This window comes from Sciurus vulgaris (assembly GCF_902686455.1).
Source record: "Sciurus vulgaris genome assembly, chromosome: 6".
NCBI lineage: Eukaryota > Metazoa > Chordata > Mammalia > Rodentia > Sciuridae > Sciurus > Sciurus vulgaris.
In genome coordinates this window covers 1,580,327-1,606,461 of record NC_136466.1, presented here as the reverse complement: position 1 = coordinate 1,606,461, position 26,135 = coordinate 1,580,327, and the positions used below count along the sequence as shown (strand labels likewise).

General features: G+C 41.6%; 2 long non-coding RNA genes across 3 annotated transcripts in view; both read left to right on the top strand.

Annotated features, from left to right (window-relative positions):
* The window catches only part of LOC306663292, a 726,016-nt gene that overhangs the window by 6,739 nt on the left and 693,142 nt on the right, over positions 1 to 26,135 (top strand). The gene's annotated exons all lie outside the window — the stretch shown is intronic.
* On the top strand, positions 13,781 to 16,421 carry LOC306663294. Its single transcript, XR_013764438.1, has 3 exons — positions 13,781 to 15,297; positions 15,339 to 15,665; positions 15,770 to 16,421. It is a non-coding gene; the product is annotated as an uncharacterized lncRNA (long non-coding RNA).

Sequence of the window (26,135 nt, the reverse complement as noted above, 5' to 3'; positions counted from 1 at the left end):
AAGTTGTAGGACCCTCTGAAGTCCCATTTCTTCCTGAGTGCTGGCTGAACTAAGAGGACAGGGAGATTCTAAAGGGTTCATCTGTATACATTTGAGACCTGCAAATCTTTGTAGCCTCTACGTAGGTAAGAGTGCTCTGTTTTTCACTGGTGTAATTATTTAGCCTCAACACTTATCCCTCTAAAAGAGGATGTGACACGTGAAGCCCTAAACAACTTTTCCAAGGGGGCCCTACATGACACAGCTAAAAGCAACCCCCGTACCAAACAGAACACTAATAAAAAAATTAAAAAAAAAACCTTGTTTTTAAAAATCAGATGGTGTTGGATATTCATAGTTAAGATATCTAAGACATTATAAAAAATAAATTATGTGTATGTTTCTAACAATTCTGTTAATGTTTCCAGAATCTTAAGTGGCCTCTACTCAAAAATCAGTGGCATGTTAGAGCCCACCTTAAGCTTTAATACATTACCTGCCTGCCTGGTTTTCAGGGACTGGCGAATAGATTGCTTTGTGCTAGTCATTTACAGACAATGCATTCCTGTCTTGTGTATTGTTGTCCTTACACAATCTCTGCCCTGTGTATGCCTTATCTAGTCATTTGCCAGCCAACACCATGGACCTCTGGATTTCCATGATGCGCTGGATGCCCAAGCTACAAATAGCCTTGCAGACAGAATCTAAACCTAAACTCTCCTTCTACTGAGGCCTTTAAACAGGCATCTGTAGAAGGACCCTGGCTGCTGGTCCCCTGTCATTGCGCCTTTTCCACCTGAAGTCTGTAGAGTGGTCATTGCCCCTTTCCCCTAATGGCCATGAGGGACATGTCTTCAGAGGGTGGAATGACGTGGCTCCCCATCTGCCAAGCCATAGAGCTGGCCTTCTGGTCCCTGCTGAGAAGCGGCAGCAGAGCAGGGGAGTGCTGGAGGGGTGGTCTGAGTGGGCAGCAGCACTCGCAGGCAATGGGCATAGACTGGGGCCACAGGAGCCTGCCGTGCCCACGTGCAGATAACCAGTGCAGACACCTGCTCACCAGTGCTATGGCTTCAGAGCCCTGAGCATGCACTGCTGACTGCAACCTCCTGGGAAGCTGGGATTGCAGATGAACAGTGAGAAAGTGGAAGTGGGGCAGCCCTGAGTGGAAGTTTGGACTTGTTAACCAGTAGCGTGAGTGCTTTTATATACCCTAATTAGCAGAAGTTCAGACCAATAATGCTGACCCAAGTGCTATGATACCACTAGACTAGCACAATGAGATGGAAGCCTGCTGTCAGATCGCCTCTCGCCCTGAGGGAGTTCTGTTTCTGTTCCTATTCTTGAATAAATCCTCTGTTGTCCATAGCGTTTCCTTCTTTGGATTTGTGAGATAAGTACCCAGAAAGAAAAAAATCAGTGTTGAGTTGCTGTGGTCTGTGGCAACACTGAGGGCATAGCCCTCCTGCAAGAGCTGCAGCAGCTACAGCTTTTACAGATCCTACCTGCCAGCAGAAGTGGAAGATGGAGTTTCTTCTCAAACTCCAGTTTCAGCGCCACGGTTTGTCCATGCAGTTATTGAAAGGTGTGTCTTCCTTCCCTCCAGCTCTGGGCAGTTCTGGGAATGACTGCAGTCATCACTGCTGTGAGGTTTCTGTGCACATAGTTTTCACCTCATTTGGGTAGACACCTGGCAGTGCAGTGACTAAGTGCAGAGTTGACCTAAGTGACTTTGAGAGAGCATGACAGCCTGTCCACCGGAGAGGCTGTTCTTTCCATTCACATCCGCAAGGAAAGAATTCTTGGTGAGAACTGTGCTGTGGCTCCGTGGCAGAGCACTTGCCTAGCCTGTGTGAGGCACTGGGTTCGATCCTTAGCACCACATGAAAACGAACAAATAAAATAAGGTATTCTGTCCATCTACATCCACAAAAAGTTTTAAAAAGGAAAGCGTTCTTGTGACTCATTTTTCACCATCTTTTGGTGCTTCAGGTTTCGGTTTTGGCCGCTCTAGTGGCTATAAGGTGGTACCGTGTTGCTGACTGATTTGTAAAACTGATGACATGATGGTGAGCATCTTCTCAGACTGGCCATGTATGTATCTTGAATGAGGTGTCTTTACAGATCTTTTGCCCATTTTTATTTTAAAATTTTTATTTTTTATTTATTTGTGTGTGTGTGTGGTACTGGGGATTAAATCCAGGAATGCTCTGCCACTGAGCTGTATTTCCAGCCCTTTTTATTTTGAGACAGTCTTGGTGCATTGCCTAGGTTGACCTTGAACTTGTGCTCTACCTGCCAGGACTCCGGAGTCAATAGGAGGCGTGTGCCACTGTGCTCAGTCTTTTTTTTGTTATATATAAATATTTTTAGTTGTAGATGGACATAATACCTTTATTTTACTTATTTCTATGTGGTGCTGGGGATGGAACCCAGTGCCTCACACATGCTAGACAAGCTCTCTACCACTGAGCACAACCCAGCCCTGCCCACCCCTTTGTTCACTTTTTATTTGGTTGTTGGCTTTCATACTGAGTTTTAAGAGATCTTCATCTGTTTCAAATACTTTGGTTATCATTATGTGTTTTGCAAAACATTTTGTCCATTTCTGCAGTTTGTCTTATCCTCTTAACTGTATTTTGACCTACAGAAACAATTTTGATCCAGTGTAGTTTATTGGTTTTCTCATTCAGAAGTCATGGTTTTGATGTTTCAAATGAAACCTTAAGGCCTAACCCACGGTTGTATACAATCCTCTCCTGTTATTTTTGAGAAGTTCTAAAATTTTCACATTTGCTTTCAACATGTAATCTTTTGACTTTGTATGTTTCCAATGCTGGGGATTGAATCCCAGGGCCTCAGCATGTTTCCGATGCTGGGGATTGAATCCCAGGGCCTCAGCCTACTAAGCAGGGACTCTACCACAGACTACAACCCAGACTGTGCATTTTACTTTTAGGTGTGTGATCCTTTTTTTTTTTTTTTTTTTTTTTTTTTTTGCGGTGCTGGGGATTGAACCCAGGGCCTTGTGTTTGCAAGGCAAGCACTCTACCACCTGAGCTATCTCCCCAGCCCTGTGATCCATTTTTTAGTTAATGTTGTGAAGGTTGTAAAGTCAGTGTCTAATTCAGTTCTTTGCATATTAATGCTTAGGTGTTACAGAACATTTATTGAAAAAACTATAGTTTTGTCATTGAATTTTCTTTGCTGCTTTGTCAAAGATTAATTGACTGTATTTGTGTGAGTTTATTACTGAATCGGTGATTAGAACTCTGGGATGTGATCTGCACTCACCTGGAGGTCACCTGGCTATGCTTCTGGTACTGACGTCGGTGTGACTCCAGTGTTCCTGGTGCAGGTGCTAGAATTCGCCAGCCTTTTACACTCATGCCTGTCGTGGCTGCACGTGGCTGCTCTTGGCGCCTTCCCTGTGGTGTGTACAAGGTTGAAGAGCCTGGCAGTGCATGATGTCCCTGTGGTGGGTGTGCTGTTGAGTCATACTCACCTTGTGTGCTCTCTGTGTGCTCCATCTCTCACCCACTGTTAGACGGTTGCTGCTGTCTCCCAGTCACTGGATTTCACCACGTTTCCTTGTGAGTCTCAGGTGTTCATCAGGTGTTCTCACCTGATGTAGGTCATGCATCTGAAAGATTAAGGCAGTAGGTTTGGGTCTTGTTAGTGAGTCTAGTGTCTGTGTTTTCTCAGTGGTGCTTGAAGTCAGGTGTTTTTTTCCTTTGGTGCATTTTGCATTGATGTATTTCCCTGTTTCTGTGCATTCTTTATTTGTTGCTTTTGAGAAGTGGGTATTTAAATATCATAATGGGTTCCTCTGAAATCAGTTCCTTCTCTATTGAGAACACTGTGTTGAAGGCTGCTGTGTGTCTTGACTTTCCAGAGTAATTTCGAAGACAGTAGTTTAGCTATTCAGTGTATTCAGTGGTCTCTCTTAGCTGTGTCGAGCCAGTGGTGATTTTTTGCATAAATACCCAGGTGGATGTAGGATTTTGTTTACTTAAAACATGTGTAAGTAATTCCCACTAATTTCTTCACCAGTGGTCTCCTGACTTAGATAATGAAGTCAATTAAATGAAGTGTGACATATAGATTCTTTCGGTTGAGATTGACTGTAATAAATGTAATCTTTTTCTGCTCATGTGGTAAGTTGTGAAGCAAGGGGAAGCTTTCTGTTGACTGTGCTTTGGCCTCATTTTTAGGAATTCTAACTTCCAGGGCTACGACTTCTTCAAAAATACTTATTAGCCCTTACTCCTCCCTGAGGCTACATAGGAAGATTAGAGGGAAATGGAAGCCGGTGTTTCTCTTTTCCCAGAAGGTTGACTCATAAAATCTCAGGAAATTCATCTTTTGAGAAGTAGCTTCTTTTGAATGTAAGTCTCAGAAAGGATACAGTTTTCTGGGCATACTGGAAAATTGCTTCTTTTTCCCTCCCTGTACTGGAGGCAGCAATCAGCTTTATTTATGATCTTCACTCTGATAACATGGCAAGTACTAATGGTAATAAAGCATTGTTTATACCAACATTGAGGAATCCCTTTTACTACAGATAACCTTTGTATATATTAACTATTAATTACCAAAATGTCCTTGAGCAAAACATTGTTATGTGGCACATAAGCGTTTTGGAGATTTGTGAAATTTTCTAAGGATATCATGTGGAAGAGGTGACATCTTGGGAACACTGAGTTGTTTCTAAGATACACACCATCTTTCCACATACCCCATTCTGCCTTGACATGGACCAGTAGGAAAAATCAAACTTTCCTTTTTATTGATCATTTTTCTTATTTGCTGCTTGATTTAATTTAGTCTGGAGTAAACCAGTCACACACTTCCAGTTGTTCTCTTGGTGTCATCACATAGGATGAACTCAATTAATGAATCATGATAACCTGTATGAAATATTGGTTACCATGGAAACTCATTAGAGACCCTGTGCTCAGAGGGTATCTATTTTTTATTTATTTTCATGGAGGTGGACTGATCCTCTAGGCGCTACTATAAGAGTGGAATGAATTAATATACTTTCTCAAGGAGAGCAGACATTTAGTAAACCTCATGTTGTTTACCTAAGCTCTTGGCACCATGACCAAGTCTAAATGCTTAGTTTAGTGTGCTCCCTCCCAAATCCTTTGCTCCCCTACCACAAAACATGCAACTTTGTCAACAGGCATTTCTAAGGCTAGGTACAGGTGTTGTCAGCAGTGCTAATGTTTACCTGTCTTCTGCACAGGAGGCAGTAGGAATTCATATTGCATGTACAAGAGGTTCACCCTACAAGGACATTAGAGGTGACCCAGGAGCACTACTCACTCCCTGAACTCACCAGAGGGTGTCTTTAACTCTGCATCACTTTTCTGAGTTTTAATTTCAGTATTGGGATGCCTGTACCTGTAAAAGTGAGTGCAGACAAAGAGTGTGAGTTTTGCTGACATGATCTTGGAATAAATGTGAGGAGAGCACAAAATCATGATATAGATAGATTGAGTATATAGATAGATTGAGATTGAGTATAGATTCTTCATGCTATCAGTCTCTCTTGGCCTGTGGTACACATCTGCGGGATATTTTAGAATTCAGTGGCCTTTGCGGATGTTTCTGTGAACTTCACCCAGGAGGAGTGGACTTTGCTGAATCCTTCCCAGAGGAATCTCTACAGAGATGTGATGCAGGAAGTCTTCAGAAACCTGACTTATATAGGTAAGAATGTCAGCATTCATTTATTTAATCAAATAGAAAGCAAATGGCTATTTTGGTCATTTATGTAGGTTGAAAAGGAATACTTTGGTGAATAAATTGGGCATATATCTGTGTACAGTACAAATCCAATAATTTTTTTCATAGTTCACCATTCATAGATTTTTCTCATTCTGTATTTCAGGAAACAGATGGGAAGACCAGAATATTGAAGATCAGAGCAAAAATTATGGGAGAAATCTAAGGTAATTTATACTCAGAAAAGTAAAACGTCCCTTGAGGAACTCTTGCCATGTCATGTAATTTTTAAAACAAGTAAACAAAACAAGCACAATTTGAAATATGATTATTCTTAGCAGTTTTTCATTAAAAAATGTATATTTCAGTATAGCAAAGAGATGTTAATATTTTCAAAATGATTGATTTGCAAACAGTATAAGAAAATGCATTTATAAATACCAGTGTTTTGCTCATAGCTGTGGGGAAACACTGTTGCAAAGTAATCAATGCATTTGCTTTTTAACAATTTAGATATTGCAAAAAAATCTGTATTTTGTTTGACTGTAGTGATGGTATAAGTCCAAGAACTATTGATAAAATAGAAAAGTATAAATCAACCAGCTATAGAAATGTGCTTCTCAGTTTTTACAAAAGTCATATGGTAGATTCTGTAAAAATAAAAAAAGTGTTCAGTGCAGACAAACATTTAGTGAAATTCCAAAGTTGAATCTTAAAATTTCTATGGAATAAGCCCATGGGAATACAGTATATGGAGAAGTAAGTCTTCATGTTATTTGTTCCCTAGTAGATGCATCATCTCTCACTGTGTACACAAACCAGTGGAAAGTGAGGAATGTGAGAAGCCATGTAAATTTAAACACAAGAAAACCTTCATTCTTTTGCAAATGCTCAAACAAAAATGATAATGCACACTGGAAATAGACCTTACAGATGAGTGATATATGGGGAAACCTTCAGTTTTTCCAGGTCTTTTAATAAACATACATGTAGTCATACTGGAGAGAAATGCTATACATGTCTACAGTGTGATAAATTCTTCATTAGTTCCACTTACCTTCATAGATATGAACAAATTCATACTGGAGAGAAACTCTATGAATGTAAACAATGTGGGAAAGCGTTCTCTCGTTCTCCTTACCTTCGAAAACATGAAAAAACTCATACTGGAGTGAAGCCCTATCAATGTAAACAATGTGGGAAAGCATTCTCTTGTTCTGCTTATGTTCGAATACATGAAAAAAACTCATACTGGAGAGAAACCTTATGAATGTAAGCAATGTGGGAAAACCTTCTCTCGTTCTCTGTACCTTCGAAAACATGAGAATATTCATACTGGAATGAAGCTCTATCAATGTCAACAGTGTTGGAAAGCATTCTCTTGTTCTGCTTACCTTAAAAAACATGAAAAAACTCACAATGGAGAAAAACCCTATGAATGTAAACAATGTGGTAAAGCCTTCAGTACTTCCACTCACCTTAAAACACATACACAAACTCATAATAGAGAGACGCTCTACAAATGTAAACATTGTGGGAAAGATTTCTCTTATTCTACTTACCTTCTAATTCATGAAAGAACTCATACTGGAAAGAAGTCCTATGAATGTAAACAATGTGGGAAAGTCTTCATTAGTTCCTCTCACCTTCAAATTCATGAAAGAACTCATACTGGAGAGAAACCCTATCAGTGTAAACAGTGTGGGAAAGCCTTCAGTAGTTCTGCTTACCTTCAAATACATGAACGATCTCATACTGGAGAGAAACCCTATGAATGTAAACAATGTGGAAAAGGCTACAGTAGTTCTGCTTACCTTCAAATGCATGTACGAGTTCATACTGGAGAGAAGCCTTATAAATGTAAACAATGTGGTAAAACCTTCACTTATTGCACAAATCTTCATGTACATGAAAGAACTCATACTGGAGAGAAGCCCTATCAATGTAAACTATGTGGGAAAGCCTTCTCTCATCCTGCTCACCTTCAACACCATGAAATAACTCATACTGGAGAGAAGCCCTATGAATGTAAACAATGTGGGAAAGCCTTCTCTCATTCTACTTACCTTCATAGACATGCACAAACTCATACAGGAGAGAAGCCGTATGAATGTAAACAGTGTGGAAAAGCCTTCTCTCATTCTGCTCAACTTCACAGACATACATGAACCCATACTGGAGAGAAGCCTTATGAATGTAAACAGTGTGGGAAAGCCTTCTCTCATTCTGCTCACCTTCAAGTGCATGGAAGAACTCATACTGGAGAAAAGCCCTATGGATGTAAACAATGTGGAAAAGCCTTCATTAGTTCCTCTCACCTTCAACAACATAAAAAAGCTCATACTAGACAGAAGCCCTATGAATGCAAACAGTGTGGGAAAGCCTTTTCTCATTCTTACTTTCACAGACATGCACAGACCCATATTAGAGAGAAGTCTTATGAATGTAAATAGTGTAGAAAGTCTTACCAATGTAAACAGTATGGAAAAGCCTATCCTAGTTCTGCTTGCTTTCAAATACATGAATGAGTTAGTGCTGGAGAACAGCTCTGAGTGTAAATAAGGCAGAAAAATCTTCCCTTATTTCACTTGCCTTTAAAATCAGCAAACTTCATACTGGAGAAAACCCCTATGAATGTAAACAGTGTCATTAAACTCTCATTAATCTCTCTAGCTTTCAAAGACATATACTGGAGAGAAGCTCTATGAATGTAAACTATGTGGGAAGAGCCTTTGCTCATTATGGTTCCCTTCAAATTCATAAAAGAACTCATAGTAGAAAGAAGCCCTGTGATTGTGAATGATGTGGAGAAGCCTTCACTTGTTATCATTTCCTTAAAAATACACAAGAGAGCTCACATTGTAGACAGCCCCTATGACTGTAAACTCATAATAAAGTCTTCACTACTCCCAGTTTCAGTAGACAACATGAATGAACTCATTCTGGACAGAAGCCTTATGAATATTAGTATGGTAAACCTTCAATACATACAGTTGCCAACAAATATATGAATGAAGTCATACTGGAGAATGCCCAATGAATGTACACAGTGGAGCAAAGCCTTCACTATGTTCAGTTCAATGTATTTCCAGTTAGACAACATGAATGAACTCATTCTGGACAGAAACTTTATGAATGCAAATGGTTTGGTAAAGCCTGCAATAGGTTCTCTTATCTCCAAATACATGAATAAATGCATACTGGAGAGAAGGCCTATGAATATGAACAGGGTGGTATAGCCTTACATTCAACATCAACAGTCCATGCTGGAGAAAAGCCCTTTTTAATGAAAGTAATGGAAAACACCATCTGTTATTACAGTCCTCTTTGTGGACATGAAAGAAGGTGTGCTGAAGTAAAGCCCTTTGAATTAAAAAAAAGTGGCAAATCATTTCATCATTGCATATCCCGTCACCTTCAAAGACATGAAAGGACGCATACCCCAGAGAAAGGCTTCAGTTTAAAAAATGTAAATAACTGTTCTCAGTTATGTTCAGAACCTCTTGAACACTGGAATACAAAACCACTGAGTGTATGGTGTTTCATTTTTTTATCCTATACATGAAAGTAACCATAATGGAGAGAATCCCTGTGAATGTGAGGAATGTGGGAAAGCATACAGTTTTCCCAGTTTCTTTGAAAGACATTAAAAGAGTCATATTGGTAAAAAACCTGATGCAAGTAAAACATGTTGTAAAGACTTCAAATGTTCCATTTCGGTTTTTTTTTTTTTGTGTGTGTGTGTGTGTGTGTGTGTTTTTTAACATTTAAATTTTTTTGTCCTAATTAGTTTTACATGACAGTAGAATGCATTTATACATTTTGAAAGAACATACATAAATAAAGTGTAATCTCTCATTTTTCTTCTTATACAAATTGTAGCATCATATCAGTCCTGCAGTCATATATGAACATGAGGTAATAATGTCTGTTTCATCCTACTCTCATTCCTTCCTCATACCCCTTTCCTCCCTTTACTCCCCTTTACCTACTATAAAGTAACTCTATTATTCCCTATCCCCCCCCCACTCCTTATAGTGAATTAGCATCCACATATCAGAAAACATTTGGCCTTTGGTTTTTTTGGGTTTGGCTTATTTCCCTTAGCATGATATTCCTAATTCCATACATTTATCAGTAAGTGCCAGAACTTCATTCTTCTTTAAAGCTGAGTAATATTTCATCATGATATGTGATATCACATATATATCACATTTTCTTTATCTATTCATCTGTTGAAGGGCATCTAAGTTGGTTCCATAATTTAACTATTGTGAATTGAGCTGCTGTGAACATTAATGTGGCTGTGTCACTGTAGTATGTTGATTTTTACATATGGTTTTCCATTTTTCCCAGCACCATTTGTTGAATAAGCTATCTTTTCTCCAGTGAATGTTTTCGGCACCTTTGTCTAGTGGGATACCTGTATTTACGTGGGTTTGTCTCTGTGTCTTCTATTCTGTACCATTGGTCTACATGTCTGTTTTGGTGCCAATACCATGCCATTTTTATTACTGTAGCTCTGTAGTATAGTTTGAGGTCTGGTATTGTGATGCCTCCCGCTTCATTTCTCCTTGCTAAGAATTGCCTTGGCTATTCTGGGTCTTTTATTTTTCCAAATTAATTTCATGGTTGCTTTTTGTAGTTCTATGAAGAACGTCATTCCAATTTTTAATAGGAATTGCATTAAATTTGTGTAACGCTTTTGGTAGTATGGTCATTTTGACAATATTAATTCTGCCTATCCAAGAGCATGGGAGGTCTTTCCATCTTCTAGGTCTTCTTCAATTTCTTTTTTAAGTGTTCTGCAGTTTTCATTTTAAATTTCATTTAGTTTTCTTTTGTTAGATTTACTCTTAAGTTTTTTTTTTTTTTTTTTGAGGCAGTTGTGAATGGGGTAGTGTTTTTTATTTCTCTTTCAATGAATTCATTACTGATGTATAGGAATGCATTTGATTTATGGGTATTGATTTTATATCCTGCTACTTTGCTGACTTGATTTATGAGTTCTAGAAGTTTTCTGGTAGAGTCTTTTGGGTCTTCTAAATATAGAATTATGTCATTGGGAAATACGGGCATTTTGAGTTATTCTTTTCCTATTTGTATCTCTTTAAATTCTTTGGTCTGTCTGATTGCTCTGGCTAGAGTTTCAAGGACAATGTTGAATAAAAGTAGTGAAAGAGAGCATCCCTGTCTTGTTCCAGTTTTTAGAGGGAATGCTTTTAACTTTTCAATATTTAGAATTATGTTGGCCTTGGGTTTAGCATATATGACTTTTATGATGTTGAGTTATGTTCCTACTATCCCTAGTTTTTCTAGTGTTTTGAACATGAAGCAGTGTTGTATTTTGTCAAATACTTTTTCTGCATCTATTGAGATGATCATATAATTCTTGTTTTTAAGTCTGTTGATATGATGGATTATGTTTATTGATTTCTGTAATTTGAACCAAACTTGCATCCCTGAGATTAACCCCACTTGATTGTGGTGCACTTTTAAATATTTTTTGTATGTGAGTTACCAGAATTTTATTGAGAAATTTTACATCTATGTTCATTAGGGATATCGGTCTGAAGTTTTCTTCTTTCCTTGATGCATCTTTGTCTGGTTTTGGTATCAGGGTGATACTAGCCTCATAGAATGAGTTTGGAAGGGTTCCTTCCTTTTCTGTTTCATGGAATAATTTAAGGAGTATTGGTGTTAATTCTTCTTTGAAGGTCTTGTGGAACTCAGCTGGGAATCTGTCTGGTCCTGGAATTTTCTTAACTGGTAGGCTTTTGATGGCATCTTCTATTTCATTACTTGAATTTTTTCTGTTTAAATCGTGTATGACCTCCTGATTCAGTTTATGTAGGTCATATGTCTCTAGAAATTTGTCAATGTCTTCAGTATTTTCTATTTTATTGGAGCATAAATTTTCAAATTCGGTTCTATCTTCTGTATTTTAGTTGTGTCTATTGTGATATTTGCTTTTTTATCACATATTTTAGTAATTTGGGTTTCTCTTTTTCTCCTCGTTAGTGTGGCTAGGTGTTTATCAATTTTATTGGTTGTTTTCAAAGAATCAACTTTTTGTTTTGTCAGTTTTTTCAGTTGTTTCTTTCATTTCAAATTCATTGATTTCAGCTCTGATTTTAATTATTTCCTGTATTCTGTTACTTTTGGTATTGATTTGTTTTTCTTTTTCTAGGGCTTTGAACTAAATGTTGATCATTTATTTGTTGACTTTTTATTCTTTAATAAATGAGCTCAATGCAGTGAACTTTCCTCTTAGAACTGCCTTTCTAGTGCCCCATCAATTTTGGTATGTTGTATCAATATTCTCATTTACCTCTAAGTATTTTTTTCATTTCATCCTTGATTTCTTCTACTATCTATTTGTCATTTAATAGTGTATTATTTAGTTTCCATGTGTTAGAGTAACTTCTATTTTTTATCTTATCATTGATTTCTAATTTCAGTCCATTATAATCTGATAGAACACAGGGTATTATCTCCTTTTTTTGTATTTACTAGGAGTTGCTTTATGGCATATGATATGGTCTGTTTTAGAGAAAGATTCATGTGCTGCTGAGAAAAAATATTCACTCATTGATGGATGAAATATTCTATATATGTCTGTTATGTCTAAATTATCGATTATATTATTTAGTTCTATATTTTTATTTAGTGTTTGTTTAGAAGATCTGTGCAGTGGTGAGAGAGGTGTGTTAAAGTCACCCAGTATTATTGTGTTGTGGTCTACTTGATTCTTGAAACTGAGAAGGGTTTGTTTAACGCACATAGATGCTCCATTGTTTGGGGCATAAATATTTGCAACTGTTACATCTTGCTGCTGTATAATTCCCTTCAGTAGAATGAAATGACCTTCTTTGTCCCTTCCAATTAACTCTGGCTTGAAGTCTACTTTGTCTGATATAAGGATGGAAGTCCCTGCTTGTTTATGCAGTCCTTGTGAGTCCTTTCACCTTCAGTCTGTGGGTGTCTTTGCCTATGAGGTGAATCTCTTGGAGACAGCATAGTGTTGGGTCTTATTTTTTTAATCCAATCTGTCTTTTTTTTTTTTTTTTTTTTTTTTTTTGTGGTGCTGGGGATTGACCCCAAGGCCTTGTGCTTGTGAGGCGAGCACTCTACCAACTGAGCTATCTCCCCAGCCCACAGTCTAAGTCTTTTGATTGATAAATTTTGTCCATTAATATTCAAGACTGTTACTGAGATATGACTTGTATTCCTGGTCATTTTGGTTTATTTCTGACTTTAAATTTGATTTAGATTCTCTTTTGACTATTCGTTTAGTGTAGTTCCTCCCTTTGTTGATTTTCATTTTTTTTTTTTTTTCACTTTGTCCTCATGGAATATGTTGTTGGGAATGTTCTGTAGTGCAAGCTTTCTAATTGTGAATTCTTTTATCTTTTGTTTATTATGGAAGGTTTTTATTTAATCTTCAAATCTGAAACTTAATTTTACTAGATAGAAAATTATTGGTTGGCATTCCATTTTCTTTCAAACTTGAAATATGTTGTTCCATGACCACCTAGATTTGAGGGTCTGGGTTAAGTAATCAGTTGAGATCTGAATTTGTTTTCCCCTGTACGAAATTTGCTTTTTTTTTTTTTTTTTTCTCTCTCTCACAGCCTTTAAGATTTTATCCTTACTCTGTATTTTAGTCATTTTCATTATAATGTGTCTTGGTGTGAGTCTGCTGTAATCTTGTATATTTGGTCTCTTGTATGCCTCCTGTATTTGATTCTCCATTTTGTTCTTTAGGTTCAATGATATTATGTCATTGAAAAGATTGTGCATTCCTTTGGTTTGTATCTCTGCTTCTTCTATCCTGATAACTTTTAAATTTGGTTATCCCATAATTCTTGGAGGTTCTGTTCATGGATTCTTACCATTTTCTCTGCATGGTCAATTTTATTTTCAGTATTAAATATTTTGTCTTCATTGTCTGAGGTTCTGTCTTCCAAATGGTCTAGTCTGTTGGTGTTGTTTTCCATTGGCTTTATAGTTTGATTTATTGATTCCTTCATTTTGAGGATTTCTGCTTTTTTTTCCACAATCTCTCTTTATTGAAGTGATCTTTCACTTCCTGTATTTTCTCTTTTATTTCACTCTTTATACCATCCTTTACTTTGCAGATCAGATTAACTATGTACATTCTAAACTCCTTCTTGGACATTTCTTCTATTGTGTTGTCAGTGACTTCTCTTATTGGGGCAGCTTGGTTTGTTTGTGACATTTTGTTCCCTTGTTTTTCCATGTTGCTTGTGTGTTTTTCCATCTAGTTGTATGGATCTGAGGCAATACAGATTCTACCCTGTACACTTATAGTGTCACTGAAGATTTCCAGTATTCTGCCTGTAAGAGGGAGACCAATGTCAACAGCACCCAGTGCAAACAATATACAACCTCATATCTAATAACTCCCACCAAGGTGTCTGCTGTCCTCTCACTATAAATAGCAATGATGAGTTTGATACCTGTCCACAATAAATATAGAAAATTTGTCAAATGGATTTACACTCTCAAATAGTGGACAAAAAAAAAGAACAAATCTCAGTTGAAAATTGAACACCTGTCTCTGCCAGCGTCCAGAAGCATCTCAGCCCTGTCTCTGACTTCCCACAAGACCACCTTGGCCCAGGCAGACCCAGTCACTATCTCACCAATCTGGGCCTCAGATGTCCTGGGTTCAGCCACATTGCAATTCCAAGATGTCAGTGACACTGGAGTCTCCCTGGCAGCAGACCTCTGGGCAGTGGTGGAAGTGGTAGTAGCAGGAGTTGGTGGCAGCAGGCAGGGGGGCAGCAGCAGCTGCAGACATTGGTGGCATTGGCAGTGGGGGGACTGCAGCACCAGTGGTGGCAGCAGCTGTGGCCACAGCTGCATTAGCACACAGAAGACCTCCAGGTAACCTCCAGGGAGTGGCAGTGGTGTTGGTGGCAGCAGCAGCAGTGGCTGCCTGGCATCCAAGGCAGTGTCAGTGTCAGCAGACCTCCAGGTGGGACAGGGTCAACAGTAGCAGCAGCACCCCAAGGCAGGACTCCGGGCACGGTGACAGTGGTGTCGGGCAGCTGTGCCCCAAGAGAACACCTCTGGTGATGGCAGCCCTGCCCCTGACAGCATCACCTGGAAAAGACCTCCGGTGTCTGCCGTGGTGTGAGCAGCAGCCGCACCTGGAGAACACACCTGGCATGGGCAGCAGTGGCCTCAGGGCCAGAGGAGACCTAGGAAGACAGCGGGGGCGTCCGCAGGGCGACCTCGGGGACGGCAGCCACAGCTGTGGTGGTTGGCATCTGCAGCAGAGCATCTGCGTGTTCTGTTATTCACCTTTCTGTCACTGTGACAAAACATGAGGAAATCAGTGTAATAGAGAAAAGGTTTATGGCTCAACTTCAGAGGTTTTCTGCCCATTATTGGGTGGTTTCATGGCTTCAAGTCTGAGGTTACTTAGAACATCACAGTGGAGATCAGAGCAGAGCTGTTTTCCTCATTACTTCTGGGAAACAGGCTTGTGGGGAAATGAGCCAGCAAGCAGATGCATCCTTCAAGGTCATGTCCCAGTGGTCCACCTCCAGCAACCAGGTATGCCCTTCAGGGTGTCTCAGTGGTCCACCTCCACCCAGGTCCGCCCTTCAGGGTCGTGTCCCAGTGGTCCACCTCCAGCAACCAGGTACGCCCTTCAGGGTCGTGTCCCAGTGGTCCACCTCCAACTAGACCCGCCTCCTAGTGTCTCCATCATCCCCAGCACCACCAGCGGGCACCAAGCCTCCAGCACGTGTGCCTTTGGGGGACAGTCCAGGTCCAAGCTACACCACTTCAGTTACATACATGAACTCATGCAGGGTGATCCCTAGGAGTACCGAATGTGAGAAAAGATTCAGTTTTGCTGATTTCCTTCCTAGACACAAAAGGACTCACACTGGAGCAATGCCTGAGGACTAAGAAATCTGGTAAGGTTTCCATTTTACAGTTCTCTGAAAACCATGGAAGGCTCACACTGAGGCAATGGAGTGCATGTCCGTAAGAACTGTGGTAAGGCCTCCAGTTTTTCCAGGTCCATTCAGACACATGACAGAACTCGTTATTGAGAACCAGGATGAGTGCATGAAGGGGGGCATGCCTTCATTCCCCTGTGCCCATCCAGAGGCACGGGTAGTGCACCCTGGACCTGGGCGTCACATTGCTGTAAGACGTGAGAGCATACTGCTCTCTGGGTCCACCTCTCACCTTGAAGGGCCCTTTTCTATTCATAGGTTCAGTTTTCTAATGATTCGTGGGGAATTTTTGCAAGTATATTGGTCATTGTGTTCCTTATGTAATCCATGGTGCACAATTATCTAGTACACATAGGTGCATACATGTATGTATCTCTGTTCATGAATAGTGTGTAGGACACAGTGTAGTTTTGTATGTAATATATGCAAATAATTTATAGGATAATGCAATTAAATGATACATAATTAATATACCATGTTGTGTTTTATAGCCTCATAATATAGTATTAAAGTCCTTTTAGATTTACTATAAAGTTTGTAAGTCCCCTGCCAGCCATCCTAAGGAATTTCACCTTACTTTAATGCCACTACAAAGCCCCCGCCCTCGCCTCTGTTCTCCCTGCTGCCGAGTGCAAGGCATCAGTGGGCCTGGATGGCTTGCGGTACCCTCCTCCCCTTGACTATAAGTGTATGTGATAATGGTCTTTGGTTTTTTTTTTTTTTTTTTTTTTGGTACCAGGGATTGAACCCACAGGTGCATAATCACTGAGCCACATCCCCACCCTCTTTTTTATTTTGAGACAGGATCTCACTAGGTTGCTTATGGTCTCACTAAATTGCTGAGGCTGACTTTGAACCTGTGATCCTCCTGCCTCAGCCTCCCAAGCTGCTGGGATTACTGGCATGCACCACCATGCCTGGCAATTGCTATCTATTTTATATGTCCAGTGGTGGAGGTCATTTTTGACTCCCAGCAACCCTAGGGTGATAATCCCTTTGTAAACACTGGAGTGTGACGCTATTACTGAAAGTCACCTGGGTCAGAACCAACTACAGCTGATGCCTTTGACTTTGGTCTGCACACATTTTGTGATTTCTACCTGGTGTTACCATGTCTGCCCCCATACAAACACTCTCATACCCTGCAGGAATGGTTCATTGACTATGTCTAAAATGATATGTCCTACCTCATCAAGACAGTGACAACACAGCACCTTACTGAATCAGTTCTTCACTCCTAACTGCTCAGAGTCAGGCTGTATCTCTGTGATCTCTGCACTTAATCTGAGCACCATCACTGTTTGCTTTGGGTAGCCTTGTGAACACAGTGACTGGAGAGAAGCCCCAGTGAATATAGACAATGTGGCAAAGGCTTTGCTTATTCCAGTAGCCTTCAAAGACATGAACTGACACATGCTGGAGAGAAGCCTATGAGTGTGAACAATGCAGGAAAGCTTTCACCACTTCTGGTCACCTGCAAAGCCACCAACACGTTCAGTATTAGAGGGAAGCGCTGTGAATGTCGACAGTGTGGAAGAGCCTTCACTTACTCCTCTCACCTTCAAATCCATCAAACCGTTCATATTGGAGTCAAGCCCTATCAATGTAAACAGTGAGGCAAAGGTTTCACTTCTTCCTCAGGCTTTTAATGCATGGAAGTACTCACATGGGAGAAGCACCAAGTGCAAGCAGGTGGCAAAGCTTTTGCTTGTCCTAAGAAAGTTAAAAAAATGAACAAACTCATTCTCAGGAGTAACCCTATGAAAGTAAATGATGCAGTAAAACTTGCTTCTTTGGATTACTTTAAAAACATGAGCAAATTCGTACTGGATATAAATCCCATAAATGTAAAGGATTTGGTAAAGCTTTTGTTTCATCCTGTTATATTAAAAAAAACATGAATAAACTTGTACTTGGGAGATACTCTGAATATAAACTATGTGTAAAACCCTCACTCCTTCCAGTTATCTTCAAAAGCATCAAAAACCTCTGGCGAGGAACCCCTTTGAATAGAACAATGGGGGCAATGTTTTCCATTTTTCTTTCCATCCGTTCTTCCTCCTCCTCGTTTAGTTTTTTCCTGTGGCCCTAGAAAGTCAAATCCAACCATCTTGCTAAGTTGCAGAAGCTGGCTTTGAACTTGTGGTCCTCCTGCTTCAGCATCCAAAGTAGCTGGCAATACAGCAATGTGCCACTGTGCCCAGAAAACCTTCTCTGTCTCCCTTTGTAAACATGAAAGGACTACTTCCCCAGAAATCTGAATGTAAAAACTATGGTAAGACTTTTAGTTTTCCCATTTGCCTTCAAAGCCAGATAATCTGTGCTGGGAAAAACAATTTACTGCATGTGGTGTATTTTGTTTCCCTTACACACGAAGGTATTTTCAATGGAGAGAAGCCTGTGAACGTAAGGAATGAGGGAAAACACCTAGTTTGCATATTTCCTTTGATGGACCTAAAAAGATATTCCAGTTCCCCTTGATTACTTGAAAGAGCTCAGAAGAAGGTGCCTTAGTGCAGAGGGGGAAAGCATTGCATTTCCCATTTCCTTCAAAGACACCACAGGACTTAATTAGAGATAAACCTGATGACTTTAAGAAATCTGCTAATGCTTTCAGATTTCCAGTTCTCTTTGAGGAAAAGCCTCTGTAAGAAAGTGGGAAGGTCCAGTTGTTCCAGACACGTTCAACCACATGACAGAATTCATCACTGAGAGAAACAGTGTCAGCATATGAAGGTAGATATTCCTTTATTTCCCTTTTCTCCAAAGCTACATGATAATGCACACTAGAGATAGACACATGTATGACATTGACTTTAATGACTATAACCTTGGTCTTCATGGCAAAATATTTCATGGAGTGTGTGTGTATTGATATATTCAGTATTATAGGATCTTGTTGAGCTTTTGGACCTAAGGGATGTGTGTACCTTAATAAGATATGCAGCATAAAATTGAGTAGTACATCAAATTTTTGTGTGCCTCTGTGTGTGTCTGTGAGTGATATAACACATAGTACATTTCATGCAAAAGTTATGTAACTAGGTTACATGATGCATAATATGTACTTAGTTTTATATAGGAATTTGCAGCATGATATTATAGCATTAGTTTTGTCAGTTTGCAGTATAACTCATTTTATTTCCTTCCCAGTCTAAAGAATAATCTGAAGCCAGTCACATGATTCAATGGGAACCAAGGGGAACCTCACTCTGATGGTGCTACAAAGCATTCCCCCATCGTATGCTGTTCTGTGACCATGGGGACTACCTCTGTGGACCTGGATAGCTGGGTGCCCTCCTACCCTCGACTCTGGGTGGTTATGGAGTACGGCTGTCCCCCTACTTATCCAGTGATGGAAGTGAAGTATCTAACTTTCCCAGTCACCCTGTGGTGCTGACTCCTTCCTCATCAGTGAGGGATGGAGACCACTGGAACCACTGACAGCACAAAGAGCCGAGCAGCCATGTCTGAGGACATCTTGAGTTTAACTAGTTGCTCTGGATGAACAGTGTCATATTTCCCTGAAAGTCACCTGGTCAGACAAACTACAGTTGATGCCTTTGGCTTTGGCCTGCATCCACTATGATTTCTACTTGGTGTTGCCAAGTCCGCCCACACATAAAGACTCTCATAAAAAGAGAAAGACTTTTCCTACAGAAAAGCTTCATTGTGTGTAAAATGATTTGTCCTACTGCAAGACCATGAAATGGAGTCCCTTACTGAACCAGTGTTGGGGGCTGTGCCATGTTGGCGGCGCCAGGATGGCGCCTGATCACATCGGCAGCGAGGAGGTTGATTGACATAAGCACACTCAGGTGATTTTCTCGTCCACGCACACAATGTATGCGCATGTGTTCTCGAGCACTAATTGCCTGCTTGAGCAACTCGCCTAATCTTTGCGTAAGAGGCGTGGCCCTGCTCTCCGCGTCCTGGAGGTGATATAAGCATAGGCAGAGCAAGACAGAGACAGAGCAGCCATTAGAAGCAGCCAGAGGGAAAGACACGTGGCACAGTAGTAGCCAGAGAAGAAGACACGCTATAGCAGCCATTAGAAGTAGCCAGAGGGAAAAACACAGCAGCAAATAGGGGCAGATGTGGAAGGCAGATTGCAGAACGGAGAACTGAGACACATTACTAGGGCACCTTAGGTAGACACACCCTTAGTTCACAGGATGCAGGACTTTAAGGCATGGCAGGCCTCTCTCCTTCTAAACTCTAAGAAAAGCCTGTCTTTCTTTCAAAGTTTCTCTCTTAAGCAAAGTTTCTTTCTCTCTGATAAGCAGGGTCTCTCTCTCTCTCTCTCCTCTCAAGGCAAGTAAACCTCATTTCCTCTATCCTCTATAAATGAACAAGCAGGAAACAAAGTCTGTCTCTCTCTCCTCTCAAAGCAAGTAAACCTCATTTCCTTTATCCTCTATGAACAAGCAAGAAAGCAGTGCACTAAAGAGAAAGATAGAAGTGCCTCAGTTTCCACTCCACCACCCATAAGACCCGTGCAAGTTGTTGCTGCAGGCGGTGACAAATATCCACGGATTTTGGAACCGCAAAGAGCCAGTGACAAACCAGCATTTCAGTCCTGACTGCGAAGAGTCAGGCTGTATCACTGTGGTCACTGCATTTAATCTGAGCACCATCACTGTTTGCTTTGGGTAGCCTTGTGGATGCTCCTGGGAGAAGCCCAGGGATGGTGCTTTGTGATGTTACAGAAGGAAGGGGATACTGTGGTGCTGAGAACTAAGTACATAGCCTCAGGCTTAACAGGAGGTCTTGTGCAGCAAGAGTAGTGGCCTTGTCCACCTCCAGTGCTGCTGCTTCCCTTCGCTGGTGTAGTGGGAAACCTCCCAAAGAGGTGCATGTATGTGGTCCTGCTGGTCCAGGTGCTGGTGAGTTAAGAATGAGGGAGCATTCAGCATTGGTCTTCCATGAATCATGAAAAGCTACTCGCCTTTTCTCCTAGTGCAGAACCTGTAGCCAGAGTGTGCCCTTTCCTTATCCCTGCTACTCACACCATGCCAGAGGTCTAATAAGGTTTGCTGGCCTTGGAACAGTGCCTGTGCATTAACCTGAGCAAGAGTAATCTGCATTTCCTAAAGACGGCGATGGTGTCTTCCAGTGTGGGCTACTGGGCTACTGGACTCCTCCCCGTAGCCACACACATGGTGCTCACTACCAGGGATCAGATGGAGGCGGTACTGGTGAAACCTGCAAGCTTGCACGAGTGTAAATCAAAAGCATCCTAAAGCACTGTTGGTAGAGAGGAGACAAGGGGTCATGTGCAGTAACCAGATCTAGGAACCCAACACTTGATGGCTTGGCTTCCCAAGACCCATGAGTTATATGGCCACTGCCACTACTGCCTGTGCCCTGTCTCAGCAAGTGTCCTGATCCCGTGTCAGGTGCAGATGGCTCTCCAGCTATTCTTGGGCCAACCTGGCTCTCCCCTTTCTCACCTGTTCTCACAAATAACTAGAAAGTGGAAACTGAAGAAGGAAGACCAGTCCCAAGAGCCCCTGGTCAAGCCTCCTGTGTCAGAGAAAGTGAGGAGAGCGAGGGCAAAATGCAAGAGGACAGAGGCCAGACTGGGCGTGGGAGAGGGCATGTCGGCAGCACGCCCTGGAGTTTAGAGCAGTGTTGTCTTTAATTCAGCTTCATTCTGTACTCTCGGATTTTCTTGATGTGTCTATTTTTCAGCATGACGATAAACTTATTTGTTTTTATTTCAAAATCATATATGCCCTGTTCAAAGTACTGATTTTCCTATTTTTCTATACTATAACTCATAAACTTGGACACACAATTTTCAGTGCCTAATTAAATTCAAATAACTTCACTTAATCAAACTTCCAGTTTATCTAAGTGGGCTTCACATAATAAAATAATATAGAAAAATTTTGTTCTTATTTTAGCAATCGCCTAGAAAACCAAGTTTTATGTTTTGTCAAGATAATTTCTTTTGTACTCTGGAGACTTTATTGGATTTTGTTATGTAGAAAATTGAGCCTGAAAAGAGTTAAGATTATCTATTTGCTTTTAAAGTCAGTGCTGAGAAAGATCGAGTGAATATTATCTTAGTGTTGAAGGAATTGCATGTATCAAACCAGTTTCAATATCTACAACAGGTTTCCCTGCATCAGAGTTCTAAACTCAGGGTTTTCTTTTCTGTTTTTTTCTCTTCTCTGCTCTGCTCTTCTCTTCCCCTCTCCTCTCCACTCCTTCCTCCCTCCCTCCCTCCCTCCTTCCTTCCTTCCTTCCTTCCTTCCTTCTTTCCTTCCTTCCTTCCTTCCTTCCTTCCTTCCTTCCTTCCTTCCTTCCTTCCTTCCTTCCTTCCTTCCTTCCTTCCTTCCTTCCTTCCGTCCTTTTTCTTTTAATAAAAGTAAACTGGGGGCATTTCAGAGAACCACAGAAATTCACAGAGGTTTAGTTCACAAAAAGGAGATGTTAGGCTATTCAGACAATTTTGTTACGTTGAATTCCATGGGAAGAAGTTCAAATAATGTAGTAATTACAAGTGTTTTTTAAAGTTATGTGGATATGATGTCAATGTGAATGTGTTAGACAGTACATAAAGTTTAAAAATATCTGTTGGTCCTGGCATGATGCTGTCAACCAGGACTGTGGTTATCTTAAGTGATGCTTGCAGAAGAAATAACTGAATTCTTTAATTGCTGAGATTTAATCAGATATTTTTTCTTTCAAAAAAAGTTTTGGACCTTATTTATTTATTTGTATGTGGTCCTGAGAATACAGCCCAGTGCCTCACACGCCAGGCAAGTGCCGTGCCACTGAGCCACAGCCTCAGCCCATTTCATCAGATTTTTAACCATACATGTTCTAAGCCATTTCATCCATAAGCAGTTGCTGTTTCCCTTTTTCTCGAGAAGGTTCACATACCCATGGAAATGACTCTAAGGCACTTTAATACATAATACATCAGCTAAGAGCAATGGACTGAGTAGAAACTCATAACTAATAAAGTGCCTTAACCCTACTACATTACTGAAATTTTTAAATAAAAATACAGAACAAGAATTAATTATGAGACTGACATTAATTATATGGAACCAAATTAACTGACCAATGTATCTACATAGGTTTTATGTGAAGTGCTATTAGATCTTAATTTAAATGTGTTTGTTTTCAGGATTTAAGAAAACATTTTTTCAGATTATCTGGAGTCTGCAGCAATTTGCCGAGTGCTGTGGTGTATCCCTGAAGGTTCACTTGTTTTCTTCTTGGTCCAGTGTTGTGACGTGGGAGGTGGTGAAACCTTTAGGATGTGCAGCAGGTGTATCTCTCCTGGTTCACATGTTGGCCTCTTGGTGCAGTGTTGTGATGTGAGAGGTGGTGAAACCTTTAGGATGTGGAGTAGGTATATCCCTCAACGTCCAGATTTTGGCCTCTTGGTCCAGTGTTGTGAGATGGGAGGTGATAAAAACCCGAGGATGTGGAGTAGAAGTATCCTTGAAAGTCCACATGTTGGCTTTTGGTCCAGTGTTGTGACATGGTGTATCCCTGAAGGTCCACATATTGCCATTTGGTCCAGTGTTGTTTGGTGTGAGGTGGTGAAACTTTTAGAAAGAGCAAAAGGTGTATCCCTTAAGGTCAGCATGTCTTCTTGGTCCAGTGTTTTGATGTTGGATGTGCTGAATTCTTCAGGATGTGGAGTAGGTATAAACAGGAAAATCAGCGAGTTGTCCTCTTGGTCCAGTATTATGAATCGGCAGGTGGCAAAACCTTTAGGATGTGCAGTACATATATCCCTGGAGGTCTGTGTGAGGCCTCCTGGTCCAGTGTTGTGACATGAGAAGTGGTGAAACCTCTAGGATGTGCAGCAGGTGTATCCCTGAAGGTCCACATGTTGGCCTCTCGGTGCAGTATTGTGACATGGGAGGTGGTGGAACCTTTAGGATATGCAGCAGGTGTATCCCTCCTGGTCTATATGTTGGCCTCTTGGTGAGTGTTGTGATGTGAGAGGTGGTGAAACCTTTAGGATGTGGAGTAGATCTATCTCTGAAATTCATGTTTTGGCCTCTTGGTCCGGTGTTGTGATGTGGGAGGTGTTGAAACATTTAGCATGTGGAATAGGTAAAAATCTGAAAGGCAGCATGTTGTCCTCTGATGCATTGTGATGTGAGAGGTTGTGATTTTTTTTTAGGATGTGCAGTAATTGTATCCCTGAAGGTCTGTGTGGTGTATTCTTGGTCCAGTGTTGTGAAGTGGGGGGTGGTTAAAACTTCAGGACGTGGAGTAGGTGTATCCCTAAAAGTCATTATGCTGTCCTCTTGGCCAGTGGTGTGACATGGAAGGTGGTGAAACCTTTAGGATGTGGAGTAGGTGTATCCCTGAAGGTCTGTGTTTCATCCTCTTAGTCCGGTGTTGTGATGTGGGAGGATTTAAAACATTCAGTATGTGAGAGGGTGTATCTCTGAGGTTCCGTTTGTGGCCTCTTGCTCCAGTGTTGTCCGTGTGTCGCCCTCTTAGTCCAGGGTTGTGACGTGGGAGGTGGTGAATACTTTAGGATGTGGAGTAGGTGTATCCCTGGAGGTCTGTGTGTTGCCCTCTTGGTCCAGTGATGTGATGTGGGAGGTGGTGAAACATTTAGGATGTGGAGTGAGTGTATCCCTTAAGGTCCACATGTTGGCATTTGGTCCAATTTTGTGATGTGGGAGGTGGTGAAACATTTAGGATGTGGAGTGAGTGTATCCCTTAAGGTCCACATGTTGGCATTTGGTCCAATTTTGTGATGTGGGAGGTGGTGAAACATTTAGGATGTGGAGTGAGTGTATCCCTTAAGGTCCACATGTTGGCATTTGGTCCAATTTTGTGATGTGGGAGGTGGTTGGGAGGTGGCGAACCCTTTAGGGCTGAGTGCTGGTTAGAGGTGCTTAGACCCTGGGCCTGTGCCCTTGGAGGGATGTGGTCTTCCATGTGGGACCCTGGTTTGTGCTCATGAGGGGACTGCTACAGAAGCTAGAGCCCGGCTGCACCCAACTCGTCTGATTTCCTGGCTGTTGAAGGGACCTGTTTCCCACAGGAGCTCCCAACATTGCCACTGGCCAGGGTGCAGCGCTGCCCACGTGGCTGAGCCAGAGCAAGCAGCATGCCCTTGAACTCTCACAACTTCAGGTGAATAAATTCTCTATGGTGTGAGGGAAAAGCAGTGACTGCCGAACACTGGTGCCAAGGAGTAGGGTCATCAAACTACCTGAGAGTGGGAGGCAGCTTTGGAATTAGGGAACACAGAGAGGTTGCAGAGTCTGGAGGTGCAGGCTAGAAAAGGCCTGGTGTGTTCCCAGGAGACTGTTATGGGTGGTTCTGGGGAGCGCTCAGGAGATGAGCAGACTAGGTCACAGGAAGACCTTAGAGTTTGGAGACGGGCAGGAGAGCAGAATATGACGGGAATGTGGGAATGAGGACTCCATGGGAAACTGAGCTAAAGGTCCCCATTTCACCATGGCAGAGCTGGGCCTGCATTGCACCCATGGCCTGAGATACTAAGAAATCCCAAGGTGGTGGGCGGCTCCATGTGGTGGAGAGAGGTCAGAGCAAGAAGGCTTTCTGGCCACAGCAGGGGCACCACTGGTCAGAGGTGTCTTCCACAGGCATTTAACCTGGGGTCACCTCTGCATCGGTGGCCCTGCTCTCCTGTGCATTGTCCATGGTCCCCCACAGCTGCAGTGCTGGCCTAGCAGACCCAGGTGCGTGTTGTGCAAGTGGCAGACCTTGGCATTCACACAGAGCGGAGTCTGCAGGTGCACAGGATGCAGGAGTCCTTGGATCAGGCAGCTTCTCCTTACTTACCATTGAAAGCTTGGGAGGCCAAGTGGTTTGCTTCAGAGTCAGGGTCAGGTGTGCTGCAGGGAGCCCCTGATGGGAAATTCATGATGGAGCTATGGGTGTGGAGGTGCAGTGAGGTCCCCAGGAAAATCAGCTCACCATCAACTGGATGTGCCAGCCTAGGAAAGCCACTGCATTAGCCTTGTTAGCAGACAAGGGACCAGGAGAGCCACAGGGTCGGGGCTGCCCCAGGCCTTGGGAAGGTGAACCTCACAGTGTGCACAAGAGCCTGGATGTGGAGCTTTGGGGTTGAATTCTGCCCTGCTGGATTTTGGTCTTGCTTGGAGCCAATTCCTCCTATCTACTCTAGTTCTTCCCTTTGGAATAGGAGTGTTTATCCTGTGCCATTGTATTGTTTTGGCACAGGATTTTTTAAAGGAAGCTGATACCTGAAGCAGTGTTTGTTAATTCTCATTTGTGGGGGTTTCAGCCACATCCAGCATGGATGAGGGAAGGGTTAACTGCCAGAGGATGATGCTGGCTGTACATCAATCACCCATAAACTTATCGCAAACACGCAAGAGCCCGTACTCTTCGAATGAGAGCGGGCGAGATGGATCGGGCCGTACCTGATGGAGTAGTCCA